Genomic DNA, 22165 nt, shown 5'->3' on the forward strand with positions numbered 1-22165 from the left:
ATACATGCGACCAAAAGGAATAGGCCGATCCGGAAGCAACTCAATGGCACAGTCGTCTCGACGATGAGGCGGCAGTTCAGCATGTTCAGCATTAGAGAACACCTCATGAAAGGCGTGATAAGGCTCAGGAATTCCCCGGATCTGATTAAGCACAGTCGTTCCCGATCGTTCACAAGGGTGAGTGGAGGCAGAATGAAAACCAAGAGTACCCTGAGTAAAACAATGGGCTTGACAATGAACAGAACCTAGAAAAAATGTCCCAGCTGACCAATTAATATACGGGTTGTATATCCAGAGCCAAGGTAATCCCAATATAACGGGATAATGTGCAGTCTGGATAATGTCCAACATGAGGACTTCCCTGTGAGAAGCAATGGTGATCTGGAGGGGAGCCGTCTGTTCTTTTATGGGTCCCGAGACCAACGGACTTCCATCCACGGATTCCGCAGGAATGGAGATAGCCTTAGCAGTACGAGGAATCCCATATTTAGCAGCCCAAATATCATCAACGAAATTCCCAGCAGCCCCTCTATCAACCAAAGCCGGAACTTCAATCATACCCAACGAAGCACAAGAAAAAGTGACCTTAAGAACCAGCATGGGGGCATCAGGGACGTCCGTGATGTGGGGCGAAATGTATGAAGGAGGGGAACCGCTCATTGATTCCCTAACCGTGGTTCCCCTGATGGTCGGGTACAAGCATTTCCCTGCTTCCGAGAGAGAATGATAGGACAATTTTGAATAGAATGCTCCTTGGAACCGCAATACATACACAACCCTAAAGTGCGACGTTGGATCCGTTCCTCAGAGGACAAAGGACCCAGAGCCGCACCTATCTGCATAGGTTCGTCAGGGGCAGCGCCCTTGGAGGAGATAGTAGAATGATCCGGCAGAGTCCTGAAACCTCTCTGTCGCTTCCTTTCCTGACGTCTCTCCAAAATTCGATAATTCATCTGCATGACCATCGAAATCAACTCCGCCAAATTAGGAGGGCGCGGAACTCATCATCCTTCAAGTCTTCATTTAAGCCTCGTCTAAAAAGCGTAATCAAAGCGTCATCTGCCCACAAAGTACCCGCTGCCAATTGATTGAAGCGAGTAATATATGTCATAAGATCAAGGGATCCTTGACGGAAGTCCAACAATTGTTCCTGAGTCGACACTGTGATTTCCCACCTCCCGAACATGGTCTTAAGACTATTAACAAAGGCTGGATAGGAATCAAGAATTGGATTGTTTGACGTGACCAACGGGGTGGCCCAGGCTAGAGCAGGACCCATGAGCTGAGCTATCATGTGACCCACCTTATCCCTATCATTATGAAAAAATGCAGACTTGAACGTAAATTGTACCGTGCAAGACTCCAAAAACTCCTTTAACTTATGAGGATCTCCATCAAAACGTCCCCCAGGCAGAGGCCCAGGAGGAAGTTCAGAGCAGCTAGGAGCCCTCCCCATGAATTGCCGTAAAACGGCATTCTCCTGTTTGAGTGCCTGAACCTCAGCCGTCAATGACTTTACTGCCACTAACAACTGTTGCTGCTGAGCCGGATCCATGTCAACAGGTGCAAAAAGGAAAGGGGGAGAATATGATTCCCAAAGAAAAATTACTGTAAGCCAGTAATAACGATCCTTTTGGTTATCTTTTGGCGTTGCTAACTGTAATAACTGTTGAATAGATTAGAATTTTCCAGGAATAATACTCTCCCTCTAAACATGCACCCACTGACCTGTTCCAGTAGACGTGTGTGTTCAATATGGGTGGCCACCTGGAGAACCTCTTCCTCTCCCTAGATAAATGAATCAGGAGGGAATGAGCTCTCGAGGGAAACCCTCTGGGGTAAAAAAACCCTGATCGCCTCAGTGGATGTAATCTTCTATGTTGCACTGGATGGGGTGAGTTTCCGTTGTGGTTCCAGGTGACTGAATGCAAATACAACAAGGAAATAAGAAAGGTATAGATTATAGAACAATAGGTTCAGGAGTAGAAATAGAGGTGAAATGATCTGGATATAGGATAAGGAAATAATTACCGTATGGAGATAGGAAATGTGCAATGAGGTATTCAGAACAGCGAGAATGCGAATTCCTTCTGAATTATTGAAATATAGAAGAAGGTTGAAGGTATTGAGTTTCCTAAATGTCGTAGGGCCTCATTACGACCCAGGCGGACTTCGCGGTGCTAAATGCACCGCGAAGCATGGCGGAAAGCCGCCGATAGCGCCATGGGGGTTGGCGGATTTACCGCCCCATTCCGACCTCGGCGGAGCGGTAAATCCCCAATCCCCATTCTGCCCTTCCCCATTCCCATTTTTGCCCCATAGGGTATAATGGGAGTGGGGAAGGAGTTAATTACGCCACCGTAAAATACGGTGGCGTAATTAACAACGAGGTCCCGTAGCGCCATGGTTTTCTCCGGCTGGTAAAACCAGGCGGAGAATACCTCCATGGCGCTACGGGAACTCGTAGTATGGCGGAGAGGTACGCCATGCACTACGCTGGCGTAATACCCTCTCCGCCAGGGTCCTAATGAGGCCCGTAGTATGTTAAATAGATTGGTAAAAGGAATCTAAAATACCTGCGAAGCAGAATTCAGTCGTAAAGAAATTACATGTGAACCTTGTTGTAGGAGTTCTGGAATCGGCTGTGAGCCGGAAGAGAAAAGAAGAGACATGATGAGAAAAAGGCAGTGCTAACTACGGCGCTGGAGCTAAACTAAGCGTGCAAAAAGCTACCTTATAAGCAGGTTCCACTTGTGAGATAAGTCGGAAATGGGTTCGGAGTGAATTGTCGGGAAATGTCTGGAGAGACTGGACCGATAATGCCGGCTCAATGCGTCCAGACTGGAATGAAGGTAAGAGATCCCGGATGGCTAGAAAAGGATCAGGTCTGAGTCGACCGCTGGCTCGAAAGGAACGGGTGTGACGAGGCGAAGCCTCAATTCCAGAGGAGCGGGTGGGAAGGGAGCGCTGACTGTAAGGAGTAGCAACGCACTCGAGCGTTGTGCATGTCGGCAGATAACCGGAACTTTGCTGAGGGGGCGGAGCCTAGGTTGCAGGCATCCACTGCAAGGCGGAATGCCGCAACCTGCCGGAGCCGCCATCTTGGGAGAAACAATGGCTGCCATCCGTGCCTGTGACCATCGGTGCCACAAAGACCATCTCCTTCTGTGAGATATGACAGTATGTATAATAATTCAGACTGTTACGAGAGATGTGAATGACCGAAAGGTTACCTTAGAGAAACACTCGTCGTTCTCCCTCCTTCGCCTCCTTCTTCGGAAATGGTTCCGACAGGGGTAGAGAATGAGTGCCTCCCTGAGACCCTTCCTCCGCCTCAAATACAAAGATTAAGGAAGGGAAGGATTCCAGGGAAACCCTCTGGGGAAGAAAACCCTGTGTCGATGTCCACTGGATGGATGTCGTCTGTCCGGAGAAGTTCTTGGTAACCAGAACGTCTGCTGGAGTGGGCCGTCTGATTGGAGACAGAGGAAAGCGGTAAGTTGGAGCAAGGAAACTAGAAAGCAGAATATAGGTTGAGGAAATGAGGAGTACCTGATGGGAAGGGGGAAGCACCTATAAGGCTATATTGCAGGTCTTCCGAAGAGCCGCGGACAGAAGTAACTTCGAGGACGTTCCCGAAAGAAAATGGTTCTCAGATTTCTCTGCACAGGTAAGAGAATATTAGGTGTAACTTCTGGTCTATTTCTAACCTTTGATATATTACGGATTGAATGGCAATATTCACGTACCGCACGCCAGGGAGGGAGTCTCACTAGCGAACCGGTCAGTGAGCTTCAATTCGGAACGAGTGATGCAGAGGGAAACCACTCGAGACTTAGATGTCGTGTATGAGTTGGGAGAAGGAAGCGAGTCTGAAAACAGGGGAGAGGAAAGGGTAGAGTTATACGGAAGACATTACAAACAAACGAGCCTATAATAGATCCTAGTATCGAACTCACGAAGCGTTGTTGTTGAAGAGTAGCAACGCATCCGCGCGTTGTTCGCAGGACCAGATGAACCGGCTCCGGAGTCGGGGGGCGGTCCTTCCAGCGCGCGGCAATGGTGCAAGCCTAGACCCACACATTCTGTAGCGGCGGCCATCTTGGGAGTAAAGATGGCCGCAACCCGTCTAATCGACCATCTATGCCAGAGTGACCAAGGTCTCCGTAGGGGCGTGACAGTATGCCCCCTCCGAAGGGCAGGGCCCCCCGGCTTCCCCGGATGATTACGGAAGAAACGGCGAATAAGGGCCGGTGCATGCACTGCAGATGCAGGTTCCCAGGAACGGTCCGCCGGAGAATAACCTTGCCAGTCAATCAGAAACTGCAGGCGACCCCGAAAGATGCGAGAGTCACAAATACCCGCCACCTCATATTCAGGACCCGACGGGGTAGACACCGGAGGAGGGTGAGCATTCCTTAACCTTGAAAATCGATCACACACATCCTTCTTAAGTTGGGACACGTGAAACACGGGATGAATACGGGACCAAGAAGGGGGAAGCCTGATTTTGAAAGCAGAGGAGCCCAGCACCCGTAGAATGGGAAAAGGTCCGAAATATCTAGGAGACAGCTTGGACGGGACCAGATGCCGTGGTAAGAAACGAGAGGCAAGCCACACCATATCTCCCGCCTTCAGGGAGGGTGCTGGAGAACGGTGCCTGTCCGCAAACCGTTTGACTCTATCCTGAGCCTCAAGTAGCGAAGATTTCGCCGCCAAATGACCTGTCTGGATAGCTCGAAGTAGGTTATCCGCATCAGGAAATCGTGACGAAGAAGGAAGTCCAGTAGGAAAACAGGAAGGGTGAAATCCATAGGAACAAAAAAAAGGACTGGAACCCAGGGCGGAATGACGGGAGTTGTTGTAGGCAAACTCCGCCAATGGTAATAGAGAAACCCAGTTGTCCTGTGAAGCTGAAATGTAGCAGCGTAAATAGCCCTCCAATGTCTGGTTCAGGCGTTCCGTCTGGCCATTAGTTTGAGGATGGAAGCCAGAACTCAAAGCCCGGGAGATTTTGAGGCTTTTACATATCTGTTGCCAATAACGTGAAGTATATTGGGGACCACGATCGGAGACGATAGTTTCTGGAAGCCCATGGAGCGTGAAGATCCGCGAAAGGAAAATTTTCGCCATCTGAGCTGCAGTGGGAATGCAAGGTAAAGGAATAAAGTGTGCCATCTTCGTGAAGTAGTCTATGGTAACCATGATTACTGTACAACCTTCCGAGATAGGGAGTTCGACTATAAAATCTGTCGAAATTATCTGCCAGGGTCGATCAGGAATCGGCATCAATGATAGGAGACCCACTGGGGCAGACCGAGAGGTCTTTGTCTGTAAACAAATGGCACATGCCGTCACATAGTCTCTGATATCTCGGCTCAGCTCTGGCCACCAAAAATGGCGTTGAATCAATTCCTTGGTATTAGCCATACCGCGATGTCCAGCCATCGGAGAATCATGACAGAGTTGAAGTACCACTTTTCTCAGTTCTTCGGAGGGAATGAATAACTGTTTGTTTCTATAGAAACATCCCTGAGATGAGTTAAGCTTCCAGATAGCGGCAAACCGAGGATTAGTCTGTATAAATCGAGAGGTCTCCGTAGCTACTAGTTGAAGAAAGGTGGTGACTTCCTGCAAAAATCTGGCCTTGGGAAACAAGGGTTCAGAACGGAAAGGATTGGTAGAGTTGTAATCCTTTCTGGATAATGCATCTGCCTTGAGGTTAACTCTTCCCGGTATGAAGGAGAAGATGATATTATAGGGTGAAAAAAAATGAGCCCAACGAGCTTGGCGACTATTTCGTGTTTGAGAGTATTGTAAGACTCGGAGATTGCTGTGATCGGTCCGTACTTCGATGGCATATTTGGCCCCTAGCAGCAGATGTCGCCACTCCTCAAAGGCTCTCTTAATAGCCAATAATTCTTTTTCGAGGACCGAGTAGTTGATCTCCGAAGGCGAGAGCGTCTTAGATAGATAGGCCACAGGACACTCGTCTCCTTGTTCATTTTCTTGCAGTAGAACGGCACCTATAGCATGATGCGAGGCGTCTGATTCTACGATGAACTTCTTGTTTTGGTCCGGGGTCAGGAGTATAGGTTCCTTGGTGAATTCTTCCTTGAGACTCTCAAAGGCTATTAGAGCCCTGTCTGACCAAAAGAACCTTGCATTCTTCTTAAGGAGAGTCGTCATCGGGAGAATCTTCTCCGAATAGTGGGGAATGAAACGCCTATAAAAATTGGCGAATCCTAAGAATCTCTGCAGATCTTTAACACATAGTGGAATTGGCCATTCCTTTATAGCAGAGACTTTTCGGGGATCCATGGCAACTCCTTCAGCGGATAGTATATAACCCAAATACGCCACTTTATCCTTGTGAAACTCACACTTGTCAGGTTTACAAAAAAGATGATTCTCCTCCAGTCTCTGTAATACTTCCTTCACATGTCGGATATGGTCCGACTTGGAAACTGAGAAGACCAATATGTCGTCCAAATAGACAATGACGGTGTGTAGAAGGATATCCGAGAATATGTGATCCATGAAACGTTGGAAAACAGCTGGCGCATTGGAAAGTCCGAATGGCATTACTTTATATTCATAGTGGCCCAAGGGAGTACGAAAGGCGGTTTTCCATTCATCTCCTGCGCGGATTCGGATAAGATGGTAAGCTCCGCGTAGGTCTAGCTTGGTAAATATCTTGGCTCCCTTTACTGCCTCAAGAATATCTGGGATTAATGGCATCGGGTAGCGATCTGGAGTAGTGATTTTGTTCAAACCCCGATAGTCTACACATGGTCTGAGTTCTGTCGAATCCTTCTTAGGAATAAAGAACAGCGAGGCGCCAGCAGGAGAAGTGGATTCCTGAATGAGGCCGTTATGTAAGTTCTTCTGGAGATACTCCTTCAGGACTTCCCGTTCGCGTGCTGATAGTATATACATGCGACCAAAAGGGATTGGAACACCCTGATCTAGTTCTAGGGCGCAATCATCTCTACGATGGGGAGGTAATTCAGCGAACTCTGAATTGGAGAATACTACTTGGAACTCTTGGTAGTCAGGAGGAATCTCCTGTATGTTATGTAACACTGAAGTAGTGCTATTCCTTTCTTGGACGGGGTGTGTAGAACAGAACCCCAACGCTCCACCAGAAAGGCAATGTGTAATGCAATGTTCTGATCCTAGAAAAATGGTGCCGGCCTTCCAATTTATGTATGGATTGTGGGCTCTAAGCCACGGTAAACCCAGTATTAAGGGGTAATGTGCGGTGCGAATGACATCGAATACGATGGTCTCGTGATGAGACGCAATCTTCATTCGAATAGGTCTTGTTTGTTCCCGGATAGGACCGGAAGTCAATGGACTTCCATCAACCGATTCTACTGGAACAGCAATGGTCTTAAGGGAACATGGTATACTTCTGTCATTCTTCCAATGGGTGTCTACAAAATTCCCTGCAGCTCCGCAATCAATCAATGCTGGAACCAAAATTGGTTCGGAGGTGCCCCATTCCATTGAAACCTGTATGACAATCATCAGAGGATCAGGAGTGTCTGTGACTTGAGAAGACACTGACATGGATGAGGAACCCGTTATTGGCTCCCTAGCCGCGGTTCCCCGTGCGGTTGGGAAGAAGCGTTTCCCTGTCGTTTGATAGGGGTGATGGGGCAGTCCTGTACTCGGTGGTCCTTGGAACCACAATACATACACAAGTCTTTCGCCCTCCGTCGATTACGTTCTTCCAAGGTGAGTCTACCTCTTCCTCTTGTGATTCCTATCTGCATAGGTTCATCAATTGGGGTTTTCATAGGACTAGAAGGCTGCATAGTAAATGGTCTCACAGAACGATTACGACGTCGTTCTCTGAGTCTTTCCTGTAGACGGTAGTCCATCTGCATCACTAAGGTAATCATTTCCGCTAGGTTTGGGGGTCGAGAAACCCTAGACACCTCGTCTTTAAGTTCCTCATTCAAACCCCTGCGAAATAGTGTTATCAGAGCATCATCAGCCCAAGAGGTTCCAGCAGCAAGCTGCTTAAAGGAGGTGATATACGACATTAGATCCTGTGATCCCTGTTTGAAGTCTAATAATTGCTCTTGGGAAAAAACAGTGATCTCTTGTCTATTAAACATGGACCTAAGACTGTTCAGAAAGGCAGGATAGGAGTCTAGCAGAGCATTGTTTGTCACAACCAGTGGTGTAGCCCATGCTAATGCCGGTCCAGTCAGGTTAGCTATCATATGTCCCACCTTATCTCGATCGTTCGGAAAGAATGCCGTTTTAAATGAGAACTGGACCGTACATGCTTCGATAAAGGCCTTAAGCTTGTGAGGATTCCCATCATATAAACCCCCTGGAATGGGACCTGGAGGTAGTTCTGAACAACTAGGTACCCTTCCAACCTGTTGCCGCAAAAAGGCATTTTCCTGCTTTAATGCCTGAACTTCCGCAGTCAGAGACTGGACTGCAGAAACCAATTGCTGCTGTTGGGCAGCGTCCATGGTATCACCTAGAACTATCGAGTTCTCCAAGGCAACCGTTCAGCACCGGGGAAGCCCCAGTATTCCTTCTATATTTAGGCGTTGCTAACTATAATAATTCAGACTGTTACGAGAGATGTGAATGACCGAAAGGTTACCTTAGAGAAACACTCGTCGTTCTCCCTCCTTCGCCTCCTTCTTCGGAAATGGTTCCGACAGGGGTAGAGAATGAGTGCCTCCCTGAGACCCTTCCTCCGCCTCAAATACAAAGATTAAGGAAGGGAAGGATTCCAGGGAAACCCTCTGGGGAAGAAAACCCTGTGTCGATGTCCACTGGATGGATGTCGTCTGTCCGGAGAAGTTCTTGGTAACCAGAACGTCTGCTGGAGTGGGCCGTCTGATTGGAGACAGAGGAAAGCGGTAAGTTGGAGCAAGGAAACTAGAAAGCAGAATATAGGTTGAGGAAATGAGGAGTACCTGATGGGAAGGGGGAAGCACCTATAAGGCTATATTGCAGGTCTTCCGAAGAGCCGCGGACAGAAGTAACTTCGAGGACGTTCCCGAAAGAAAATGGTTCTCAGATTTCTCTGCACAGGTAAGAGAATATTAGGTGTAACTTCTGGTCTATTTCTAACCTTTGATATATTACGGATTGAATGGCAATATTCACGTACCGCACGCCAGGGAGGGAGTCTCACTAGCGAACCGGTCAGTGAGCTTCAATTCGGAACGAGTGATGCAGAGGGAAACCACTCGAGACTTAGATGTCGTGTATGAGTTGGGAGAAGGAAGCGAGTCTGAAAACAGGGGAGAGGAAAGGGTAGAGTTATACGGAAGACATTACAAACAAACGAGCCTATAATAGATCCTAGTATCGAACTCACGAAGCGTTGTTGTTGAAGAGTAGCAACGCATCCGCGCGTTGTTCGCAGGACCAGATGAACCGGCTCCGGAGTCGGGGGGCGGTCCTTCCAGCGCGCGGCAATGGTGCAAGCCTAGACCCACACATTCTGTAGCGGCGGCCATCTTGGGAGTAAAGATGGCCGCAACCCGTCTAATCGACCATCTATGCCAGAGTGACCAAGGTCTCCGTAGGGGCGTGACAGTATGCCCCCTCCAAAGGGCAGACGTACCCGGTTTACCGGGATGAGAGCGATAAAATCGGCGAACCAGCTGGGGAGCATGAACTGCAGAAGCCGGTTCCCAAGATCTTTCCGCAGGCGAATAGCCACGCCAATCCACCAAGTATTGGAGACGGCGCCGATGATAACGGGAATCACAAATGCCAGCCACCTCAAACTCGGGACCAGAAGAAGTCAGAACAGGAGGAGGGCGAATGGTCAAACGGCGAGAAAAGCGATTCACCACATCCTTTTTGAGTTGCGAAACATGAAACACCGGGTGAATCCGAGTCCAAAAGGGAGGAAGTTGCAGGCGATAGGCAGCCTCGCCCAATTTTTGAAGCACAGGGAACGGCCCAAAGTACCTTGGAGAGAGTTTTGAAGGTATCAGATGTCGAGGGAGAAATCGGGAAGCCAACCACACACTGTCGCCCGGGACAAAAACAGGAGCCGGAGTACGGTGCACATCAGCAAAACGCTTAACCCGTTTCTGAGCGTCTTGAAGAGAAGCCAGTGCCTTCCGATGTCCCAGTTGAATATCCTGTAATAGCCCTGCAACATCCGGAAACGAAGACGCAGATGATACCCCTACAGGAAAGCAGATAGGATGGAACCCATAGGAGCAGTAAAAAGGACTGGATCTCAGGGAGGCGTGACGGGCATTGTTATAAGCGAATTCTGCCAAAGACAACAACTCAGTCCAATTGTCTTGAGACGTTGAAACATAGCACCTAAGATAGCCTTCAAGAGTCTGGTTCAAGCGCTCAGTTTGGCCATTTGTTTGAGGATGAAACCCCGAACTTAGAGCACGGGAGATGCCAAGAATCTTGCATAGCTGTTGCCAATACCTGGACGTATACTGGGGACCCCTATCTGAGACAATAGTCTCAGGTAAGCCATGAACAGAAAAAATGTGAGTAATAAAGATCCTTGCCATCTGAGCCGAGGTAGGTACCTTAGGCAGGGCCACAAAGTGAGCCATCTTCGTGAAGTAGTCAATGGTGACCATAATCGTAGTGCATCCGGCAGAATTAGGGAGATCCACCACAAAATCTGTGGAAATAAACTGCCAGGGATGCACCGGAACAGGCATCCTCGTGAGTAGGCCCAAGAGAGGACATCGAGGCACCTTAGACTGCAAACAGATAGTACAGGCAGCCACATATTCCCGCACATCCTCCACTAGATTAGGCAACCAAAAGTGACGTCGGACCAGTTCCACAGTGTTGCTGACCCCCCGATGGCCGGCCACCATTGAATCGTGACACATTTGAAGAACCATCTTCTGGAGTTCAGCAGTAGGAACGAACAGTCTCCGATTCCGATAACCACACCCTTGATTTATCGTGAGACCCAGGGCCTGAAAGGCGGTATGATCTGCATTCTGCAATACCAAAGTGGCATCGGCAACGGACTGGAGAAAGTTGGAAACCACATGTACAAAACGAGCCTTAGGAAATAAAGGTTCAGCACGGAATTGAGCCCACTGAGCAGATTCCTTCCTAGATAGGGCGTCAACCTTTAAGTTACTTCGGCCGGGAATGAAGGTGAACACAATCTCATATGGAGAAAAAAATTGAGCCCAACGGGCTTGTCTGCTATTCCGGGTTTGAGCATACTGAAGGGCCCGAAGGTTGTGATGGTCCGTTCGAACTTCAACAGCATATTGAGCTCCCAGCAGTAAATGTCGCCACTCTTCTAATGCTCGTTTGATGCCAAGCAACTCCTTTTCAAGGACAGTATAATTTAGCTCCGACGGAGAAAGGGTTTTAGACATATAAGCGACGGGACACTCCACTCCCTGTTCATTTTCCTAGAGAAGGATAGCTCCAAGAGCGAAATGGGAGGCATCCGACTCCACAATAAACTTCCTTCCTTGATCTGGAGAACGAAGAATAGGTCCCGTCATGAAGCAGTTCTTTAAGGAGATGAAAGCTTCATCAGCTGCACCAGACCAACGAAAGGGAACCCCTTTTTTGAGGAGAGAAGTCAATGGTAGAATAATCTCAGAGAACCTGGGAATAAAACGCTGATAAAAATTGGCAAAACCCAGGAAACGCTGGATATCCTTAACACAATTTGGCAGAGACCAATCCTGGATAGCTGAGACCTTCCAGGGGTCCATGGAGACACCCTGAGCTGAAAGGATATATCCCAAATAGGCTACTCTGTCCTGATGAAATTCACATTTGTCCAGCTTACAGAACAAGTGATTGTCACAGGGGCGCTGTAATACCTCAGTAACATGACGAACATGTGCGGTCGGTGTAGAAGAAAAAACCAAGATATCATCTAGATGGACAATAACTGAATGAAGGAGAATGTCAGAAAAAAGATGGTCCATAAAACGCTGGAAGACAGCAGGAGCGTTGGACAACCCAAAGGGCATAACGCGATACTCATAAGGGCGTCCGGAAAGCTGTCTTCCATTCATCTCTTGACTTAATACGGATGAGATGGTAGGCCCCTCGTAGGTCCAACTTGGTGAAAATCCTTGCACCTTTAATAGCCTCAAGAATGTCAGTGATCAAAGGCATAGGATAGCGATCAGGGACAGTAATCTTATTCAAACCGCGAAAGTCAATACAGGGTCGGAGTTCCGCAGTGTCCTTTTTAGGAATAAAAAACAAGGACGCCCCAGCAGGGGAAGTGGACTCCGCAATGAGGCCGTTGTGCAAATTCTTACAAAGGTATTCCCTTAGAACCTCCTTCTCCCTTGCGGAGAGCACATACATGCGACCAAAAGGAATAGGCCGATCCGGAAGCAACTCGATGGCACAGTCGTCTCGACGATGAGGCGGCAGTTCAGCATGTTCAGCATTAGAGAACACCTCATGAAAGGCGTGGTAAGGCTCAGGAATTCCCCGGATCTGATTAAGCACAGTCGTTCCCGATCGTTCACAAGGGTGAGTGGAGGCAGAATGAAAACCAAGAGTACCTTGAGTAAAACAATGGGCTTGACAATGAACAGAACCTAGAAAAAATGTCCCAGCTGACCAATTAATATACGGGTTGTGTATCCGGAGCCAAGGTAATCCCAATATAACGGGATAATGTGCAGTCCGGATAATGTCCAACATGAGGACTTCCCTGTGAGAAGCAATGGTGATCTGGAGGGGAGCCGTCTGTTCTTTTATGGGCCCCGAGACCAACGGACTTCCATCCACGGATTCCACAGGAATGGAGATAGCCTTAGCAGTACGAGGAATCCCATATTTAGCAGCCCAAATATCATCAACGAAATTCCCAGCAGCCCCTCTATCAACCAAAGCTGGAACTTCAATCATACCCAACGAAGCACAAGAAAAACTGACCTTAAGAACCAGCATGGTGGCATCAGTGACGTCCGTGATGTGGGGCGAAATGTATGAAGGAGGGGAACCGCTCATTGATTCCCTAACCGTGGTTCCCCTGACGGTCGGGTACGAGCATTTCCCTGCTTCTGAGAGAGAATGATAGGACAATTTTGAATAGAATGCTCCTTGGAACCGCAATACATACACAACCCTAAAGTGCGACATCGGATCCGTTCCTCAGAGGACAAAGGACCCAGAGCCGCACCTATCTGCATAGGTTCGTCAGGGGCAGCGCCCTTGGAGGAGATAGTAGAATAATCCGGCAGAGTCCTGAAACCTCTCTGTCGCTTCTTTTCCTGACGTCTCTCCAAAATTCGATAAACCATCTGCGTGACCATCGAAATCAACTCCGCCAAATTAGGAGGGCGCGGAACTCATCATCCTTCAAGTCTTCATTTAAGCCTCGTCTAAAAAGCGTAATCAAAGCGTCATCTGCCCACGAAGTACCCGCTGCCAATTGATTGAAGCGAGTAATATATGTCATAAGATTAAGGGATCCTTGACGGAAGTCCAACAATTGTTCCTGAGTCGACACCGTGATTTCCCACCTCCGAACATGGTCTTAAGACTATTAACAAAGGCTGGATAGGAATCAAGAATTGGATTGTTTGACGTGACCAACGGGGTGGCCCAGGCTAGAGCAGGACCCATGAGCTGAGCTATCATGTGACCCACCTTATCCCTATCATTATGAAAAAATGCAGACTTGAACGTAAATTGTACCGTGCAAGACTCCAAAAACTCCTTTAACTTATGAGGATCTCCATCAAAACGTCCCCCAGGCAGAGGCCCAGGAGGAAGTTCAGAGCAGCTAGGAGCCCTCCCCATGAATTGCCGTAAAACGGCATTCTCCTGTTTAGTGCCTGAACCTCAGCCGTCAATGACTGTACTGCCACTAAGAACTGTTGCTGCTGAGCCGGATCCATGTCAACAGGAGCAAAAAGGAAAGGGGGAGAATATGATTCCCAAAAAAAAAATTACTGCAAGCCAGTAATAACGATCCTTTTGGTTATCTTTTGGCGTTGCTAACTGTAATAACTGTTGCATAATTTAGAATTTTCCAGGAATAATACTCTCCCTCTAAACATGCACCCACTGACCTGTTCCAGTAGATGTGTGTGTTGAATATGGGTGGCCACCTGGAGAACCTCTTCCTCTCCCTAGATAAATGAATCAGGAGGGAATGAGCTCTCCAGGGAAACCCTCTGGGGTAAAAAACCCTGATCGCCTCAGTGGATGTGATCTTCTATGTTGCACTGGATGGGGTGAGTTTCCGTTGCGGTTCCAGGTGACTGAATGCAAATACAACAAGGAAATAAGAAAGGTATAGATTATAGAACAATAGGTTCAGGAGTAGAAATAGAGGTGAAATGATCTGGATATAGGATAAGGAAATAATTACCCTATGGAGATAGGAAATGTGCAATGAGGTATTCAGAACAGCGAGAATGTGAATTCCTTCTGAATGATTGAAATATAGAAGAAAGAAGGTTGAAGGTATTGAGTTTCCTAAATGTCGTAGTATGTTAAATCGATTGGTAAAAGGAATCTAAAATACCTACGAAGCAGAATTCAGTCGTAAAGAAATTACATGTGAACCTTGTTGTAGAAGTTCTGGAATCGGCTGTGAGCCGGAAGAGAAAAGAAGAGACGTGATGAGAAAAAGGCAGTGCTAACTAAGGCGTTGGAGCTAAACTAAGTGTGCAAAAAGCTACCTGATAAGCAGGTTCCACTTGTGAGATAAGTCGGAAATGGGTTCGGAGTGAATTGCCGGGAAATGTCTGGAGAGACTGGACCGATAATGCCCGCTCAATGCGTCCATACTGGAATGAAGGTAAGAGATCCCGGATGGCTAGAAAAGGATCAGGTCTGAGTCGACCGCTGGCTCGAAAGGAACGGGTGTGACGTGGCGGAGCCTCAATTCCAGAGGAGCGGGTGGGAAGGGAGTGCTGACTGTAAGGAGTAGCATGTCGGCAGATAACCAGAACTTTGCTGAGGGGGCGGAACCTTGGTTGCAGGCATCCACTGCAAGGCTGGAATGCCGCAACCTGCCGGAGCTGCCATCTTGGGAGAAACAATGGCTGCCATCCGTGCCTGTGACCATCGGTGCCACAAAGACCATCTCCTTCTGTGAGATATGACACTCCGGGCCTATGGACCTCACATATGGTCTCTGCTCTTCCTCCTTTTCCTCCTCTCCCATTAATGGTGGCACCTGGTGCGAGGCCCTCTTGATCTCCTTCCACTCCTCCAAGACCATCATTAACGTCTACTTAAATGGTACCATCTTGGTCCAGGACCCTCAGGCCAATCTCCTCCTTTTCGATAGACGCTTCCCCCATCTTATCAACTTCCTTTCTTCTCCTGCTACTCCTATTTACCCCTCTCTGCCTCCTCTGCTGCCTCCTTCCTCCGCTACCTAGCTGGCACCCTCTGCTGCTTCTTTGGCTGCTTGCCGCCTCCTTCTTCCACCACCTCTCTGGCACCCTCCGCTGCTTCTCTGGCTGCTCTGCCTTCTTCTTCTTTCACCACCTCTCTGGCACTCTCTTCTTCCTCTCTGACTACCATTCCACCTTCTCATTCCTCCTCTGCCCATTCTCGGCATCTCTAACACATCTGCAGGGTGTATCTCATGCCTGTACCCTCCACAGAAGTCTTTCAAAGGTGGCAATCTGTTCCACGTCGCTACACTTAACTCTCGCTCCACTGTCAAACACTTGGGACATCTGCTGTCTCCTGGAAGAGCTTGATTTGGATCAACCAGCCTGGTGGGTAAGTAGTCCTGATCTTCCCGAAGTGGATCCCTGCTTCTGCCATTCCTGCGCAGGCTTACTCCAACTTAGAATGCCTTGTCTGCAGCCTCTCTATCTCTCCTGACCTCTCTCTCACTGTGGCCACCATCTACAGGCTGCCTGGCCAGGTCGCCCTCTTCCTCTCCGAGTGGGCTGACCTCTCCTCCTCCTCCTTGCCTCTACCTCTCAACTTTTCCTCCTCTGAGACCTTAACATCCACTTGGATGCTACTAGCTCCTCCTTGGGGCTCTTTTTCAACCTCTGGGACTCGCTCTCTCCCTCTATTCTACCCTCTGGCCCGACTGCCTCTGCAGGGCTCACCCTGGATCTTCTGATCGCCTCAGACCTCCCCCTTTCCCACCCCCTCACTACTCCTCTCTCTTGGACTGACCACTTTCTTCTCATCTCTCACCTGTCGCTTTTTACCCCTCAGACTAAGCCGTGCCCAACACTGCCACCCACATTCTCGGTCATCCGGCCCATGAAGCATGTGTCATTTGAGGCTTTCGCCACTACTTTCACTCCTCCTCCTACACCTTTGGCTGACTCACACTCTGCCACAGCCCTTTCCAACCTTCCTCTCTCTATCTCTAACAGTCTTGAGGTCCTTGCCCCTGTCAGGAGGATCCATTTGAAACACGCATTCAAGTGCAACTCTTGGTATGATTCTGACCTTGCCACCCGCAGGTGTAGGGTGACAGAGAGAAAGTGGAGGGCATCAAGCACATCATCTGACAAACTGGCCTGCTACCTGCTCCAAAGGCAATAAAGACTCTCTGTCCTCTCTAAGAAGAAAGCCTAAATCCAAGCCCGCGTCTCTGTGGCCTCTAACAACTTGGCCAAACTTTTCAAAATCTACAAGGAGCTGGTCATTCCTGCTGCAGTCTCTACCTCTCCTGTTCCCTCCCAGGCCCTTTGCACGGCCTTGGCATCTCATTTCACCACTAAAACTCAAAACATCCTGTCCACTCTCTCTTCTTCTACCTCCTCTTCCACTCCCTCTACCATTCCAGGCCCCCCTCCGGCCGCTTCTCCTCTTCCTTTCGCCTCCTTCCCCCTGTTCACTCCCGACGATGTTTCTAGACAAGTCTGATCTATGAAAGTCTAGTCAAAGCAGGTGCTACCATGCTCCTCCAGAACCATTAAGGACCACATTGACACCCTTGCTCCAGCCTTGGCAGATGTCTGCAATCAGTCTTTTGCCACTTGAATCTTCCCCTCGCCTCTTAAGCACTCTCTGTGCACCCCCTTCTCAAGAAGCCTTCTGCCAATCCTTCCTCTTCGGCAAACTATCACCCAATCTCCATCACTCCTTTCCTGGGCGAACTCCAGGAAAAGCTGGCCATCTCCCAGCTTAATCTACATACTGAATCTGTTGGTTGTCTCCATGACCACCAGTCTGGCTTCAGAGCAGCTAGAAACACGGAAACTGCTCTTCTGAACACCTGTGAAGACTTGCTCTCCAATCTTGACTCTAACCTTCCTTCTGTCCTCATTGCCTTGATCTATACTCTACTTTCGACACGGTCACCATGGCATCCTGCTCAATCATCTCCAAGACATCCTGGGTATCTCTGGTCAGGCCCACTGATCGACCCTCCCAGGTCCAACTTGGGTCTTTCCTCTCTTCTATCTCTCTCTCTACTTGTGGTGTTCCCCAGAGGTCTAACCTCTCTCCCGGACTATTTAACTACTACCTGGCACCTCTGGCCCACCGCATCTCTACCTTCTGCTCTAACTTTCAGTGTTATGCGGATGACACCCAGCTCTCCTTCAGGCTCCCCTCAGCCTCTACTGCTCCTTCTCTCATACCTAACTGTCTGTCTGCAATTCAGGAATGGTGTGCCACCAATGATCTCTGCCTTAATGCCAGTAAGACTAAGAACCTCCTCATTGGGACTCCTGCTCCCACCTTCCCGCTCTCACTCTGGCTACTCACCCTGGGCCCTCTACCTGCTCCTTCCAGTGAGGCTAAGAACCTTGGGTTTATCTTCGACTCCAACCTCTCCTTCTCTCCTCACATCTCTGACGTCTCTAAGAAGTCACACTATCAGCTACACGTACTTATAGGTATTCTTCTTTTTCTCACTTTCCCCCAGAAGCTCACTGTCTCCAGAGCCCTGGCCCTCTCTAGGCTGGACTACTGCAACAGCCTCTTTCTAAATCTGCCTGCCTCTACTCTTCGCCCTCTACAACTTATCCAGAACAGATCTGCAAGACTTGTCCTTGGTCTCAAACCCAGGGATCGTACCTCTTAACTCCCATATCCCCCAGATCCTAACTTCCATAAAGTGCCGACCACAGATCTAAAGACCCTATGGGCCTCATTCCGACCCTGGCGTTAACCAAGGCGCTATTAGCGCCTTGGTTGACGCCGTTATCACTCCGACTCCGCCATGGTGAATGGCGGAATTACCACCCCATTCCAAGGTTGGCGGGGGCGGTAATTCCCCATTCACCATGGGCCCTTCCCCATTCCCATTTTTGCCCCATAGGGCTCAATGGGAATGGGGAAGGTGCTAATTACGGCACCGTAAATTACGGTGCCGTAATTAGCTCCAAGGTCCCTTTGCGGGTTGGTTTTTTAACGCCTGCAAAAAGCAGGTGTTAAGTTCCAACCCGCAAAGGGAACTCGGAATAGGGCGGTAAGGGTTTAACGGCACCGGTCTCGTTACCGGTGACCGTTAACCCTTACCGCCCGACTCGGAATGAGGCCCGATGACTGTATTTCTCCCCAGCAGTAACATACATCTCCAGTAACGTGAGATACCGAGAAGGGTAAATCAAAGATCAATCCCCAGAGGGGAGAAATTAGGTGTGGGTATTACAGAATCAATGGAGCCCTGAATGTGTGGGTCAGAATGACTGTATTTTATTGCCTTTCTCCCCGGTACCCCTTTCCTGTGCCGCCCAGGTGCCTGCCATAATAAATGAATAGTCCATCTTAGTTGTTTAGTTTAGCTAAGAAACATTGTGGTTCATGTGCGCCCTGACCTTAACCGTAGGATGAGCCCAGCTGACCCACATGGAGCCAGATCGATGGAGGAGAACCAACCAATTACTGCCTGTCACCCTCTATGGAGCAGGCTGGTGTGTAGGGTGCCTCCAATCAGAAGCACCAAAATATCATGTAAGCTAATTATTCTTTCTGTGTTTATAACCCCTTGTTTTCTAATGTAAGACCAGAGCGCTCTCGAGCAGCAGATGTCTTTGCTGGAATTTGTATTTTATACAAGTAAACCTTGTTGTCCTTGCAAAGCTATCTCTTGGCCTATTTCCCTAGCAGGTTGCATTTATGCTGGAGTGTGCATATTGAGGTCCATGCCTTCATTGTACCCACAATAGGACATCTCACAGGGTGACTTGGTGTGTTCAGCACTATCTGTGACACCAGAGCCTTAAGAGGAACCAAGGGTCGATGTGACGATGGGAGGCAAATCCTTTTCTTTTCTTGTTGACACTGGAGCAACTCGTTTGTGTATACGAGAAAGAAAATATCCAATGTCGGGAATTGCAATTAATGCTCAAGGGTTCTCTGGAGCTACGTGTCGAGTTCTTATTACCAATGAATTACCAATCTCTATAGGAGAATGTGACATGTCAGTTCCTTTGCAATATTCACGACAGAGTCCGGTTAACATTTTAGGAAGAGATTTGATGACAAAACTAAACATGACAATTTCATTCACTCATCAAGGAATAATGTATTCCACTCCAGGAATAGACTATTTAAACATGGGCAAATGTATACTGGCGTTCATAGGGGAAGTGGCTCTACGAGGCGTTCCAGTAGATCCAGAGATTTTTCTATATGAAGTGAGCATTCTACTGACATGGCTACCTGGCTTTGTGGGAAAAATTGTGAGGATACCTGATGAGTTTTTGTTTAGACCACAAATACCTATGGATGACGAGGGGGGCAGACTATTAATATCAAATTAGAAGCGCCATAATACGAAGGGAAATGACAATGCTCGAAGGAGAAGATGATGAGGGTAGACCATGGAGAACAGTAATAGCTCTCGAGGAAGGGTACAGATTGACTGACATAACTGATGACGATATGTTCAGGGAAGACCAAACATATGATGAAGTGGTGTTCTTTATGAGCATCACATACTGGATAAGGATAGAAAAGACAAGTCCCACAGCAAATGGCGAAAATGTGGAAGTGTCCAGCATTTTTTCAGGAAGACTTGGAGAAGGTGCCAAGCGTCCTTTGGACCACAGGCCCTTATGACATAGGTTTATTGAAGGGAATAGGGGAAGTTAAAATAAAGCTGAAGCCAGGTGCGATTTTACCTTGAGCAAAACAGTACACCATGGGCCTCATTACAACCCTGGTGCTCACGGAATGAAGGGGGCTGGTACGGGACCGGTCCCCTACATTCAGTCAGCGCTGATTACGAGGTTCCCTTTGCGGGACATGGACCAGACATCTAGTAAAACCAGACATCTTTTCCGGGTCCCGGGAGGGGAAGAGGGAGGCAATAACGGGTCACTTGTAATGTGCCCGTTATTACCTCCCACCCCATTCCCATTGAGCCGTATGGGGACTCAAATGGGAATGGGTAATGGTTCCTGCAAGGAGGAATTACCGGGTTCTCCTATGTCGGAATGACCCGGTAAGTCCACATTGCAGGAACCCGGTAAAGGAGCCCGGTTTGGAAGCAGCTATGGTGCTAATAGCACCCCCAAACTCGTAATGAGGCCCCATGTCTCAAGAGGCTGATGAAGGTATATTTCAGACCATTTCTGCATTGATGACACAAGGGATTCTGGTGCCATCAGAATCATCATGTAATACTGCAGTCTATCTTATCAAAAATCTAAAGAAGGATTGTGGAGATTTATACAAGATAGGAGACCGATTAACCAGATTGTAGATGCAGAGTTTCCTCTAGTTCCTAATCCGGCGACGATACTATGCGATATTCCGGTGGAAGGTCGATATTTCACAGTGATCGATTTGAAAAATGTGTTTTTCTCGATCCCGTTGCACAAAGACTCACAAGACTTGACTTCCTTCACGTTCCGCCAAACTCAACTGAAACAATCTAGGCTGCCGCAGGGGTACTGTGAGTCCCCATCAATCTGTAACAGAGTACTACAGATGGATTTAGGCAACATTGATCTTAAGAGTACAGTGATACAATACGTCAATGACGTTTTAATTTGTAGTGCCACGGAAGATGAGTGCAGGCAAGATCCTTTTCAGCCGGCGCGGACGAGTTGGGGCCAGTCTGCACCAGTACTTAAGGCTCTTGTGCAGCTCGCTCCTTAGACAACATTAATTATTTTATATTGCAGTAAGCCAACAGCTCGAACTGCTACTTTGTTATATTTTAAAGTTTTAGAGATTGGAACACTTTTAAAATTGCATTAGATTTTCAGGGCTTTTATATTACGTTGCTCTGGCACAGAAAGTATCTGTATCTGTTTGTAATTGACTTCTTGCATCTGTTTAGTGTCACACACCTTGATTGAAGACGTATGGTGGTTCCGAACTACAACCCCCACAAGGATTGTAGTCCGGAAGCATCTTTCTGTTGAAACCCGGCGCAAACGCGCCAGCGCGGACGAGTTGGGGCCAGTCTGCACCAGTACTTAAGGCTCTTGTGCAGCTCGCTGCTTAGACAACGTTAATTATTTTATATTGCAGTAAGCCAGCAGCTCAAACTGCTATTTTTTTGTATTTTAAAGTTTTAGAGATTGGAACACTTTAAAAATTGCATTTGATTCTCAGGGCTTTTATATTTCATTGCTCCGGCACAGAAAGTATCTGTAGCTGTTTGTAATTGACTTCTTGCATCTGTTCAGTAACACGACCTTGTTTGAAGGGGTGTGTTAGCTCCGAACTACATCCCCCACAAGGATTGTAGTCCGGAAGCATTTTTCTGTTGAAACCCGGCATGAAAGCGCCGGCGCAGACGAGTTGGGGCCAATCTGCACCAGTCCGCAACGGGGACGCACTCAGCATGCTGGCAGCATAGTTAGTCCACTATGGGGGTCGAGGATGTACTGAGAGCAATCATGGCGGAGAAAATAAAATCCTTCGACCGAACAAGGGCATGCTCTTGGAGAGAAAATAGGTCCCCCACAAAGGTCTAGCACTAACCCAAACCAACCACAGACCCAAGAGGCCAGTGGTCCGTTGTCTCCAGTATGTAACAAACACATACTGGACGGTCAGATGGCACAGGAGAGTAGGGTGAACTTGGGAGGACCTCGAACCCGAAAGGATAGTCTGACTGTTTCTACCATCTCCACTAGTAGTCCTATATCTAATCCTGTTAATAGCGAAAATACACAACAACTACTGTCTGATATGGGAGTTGGACTACCAACTGTTGTGGATAATGTAGCTGAGACTGTTACAATCCCCTCTCAGGTAGTAAATCCTGTATCAGAGCTAAGCT

Source organism: Ambystoma mexicanum, chromosome 9 (genome assembly GCF_040938575.1).
Source record: "Ambystoma mexicanum isolate Mex_15411 chromosome 9, UKY_AmexF1_1, whole genome shotgun sequence".
In the NCBI taxonomy this organism is placed as follows: Eukaryota; Metazoa; Chordata; class Amphibia; order Caudata; family Ambystomatidae; genus Ambystoma; species Ambystoma mexicanum.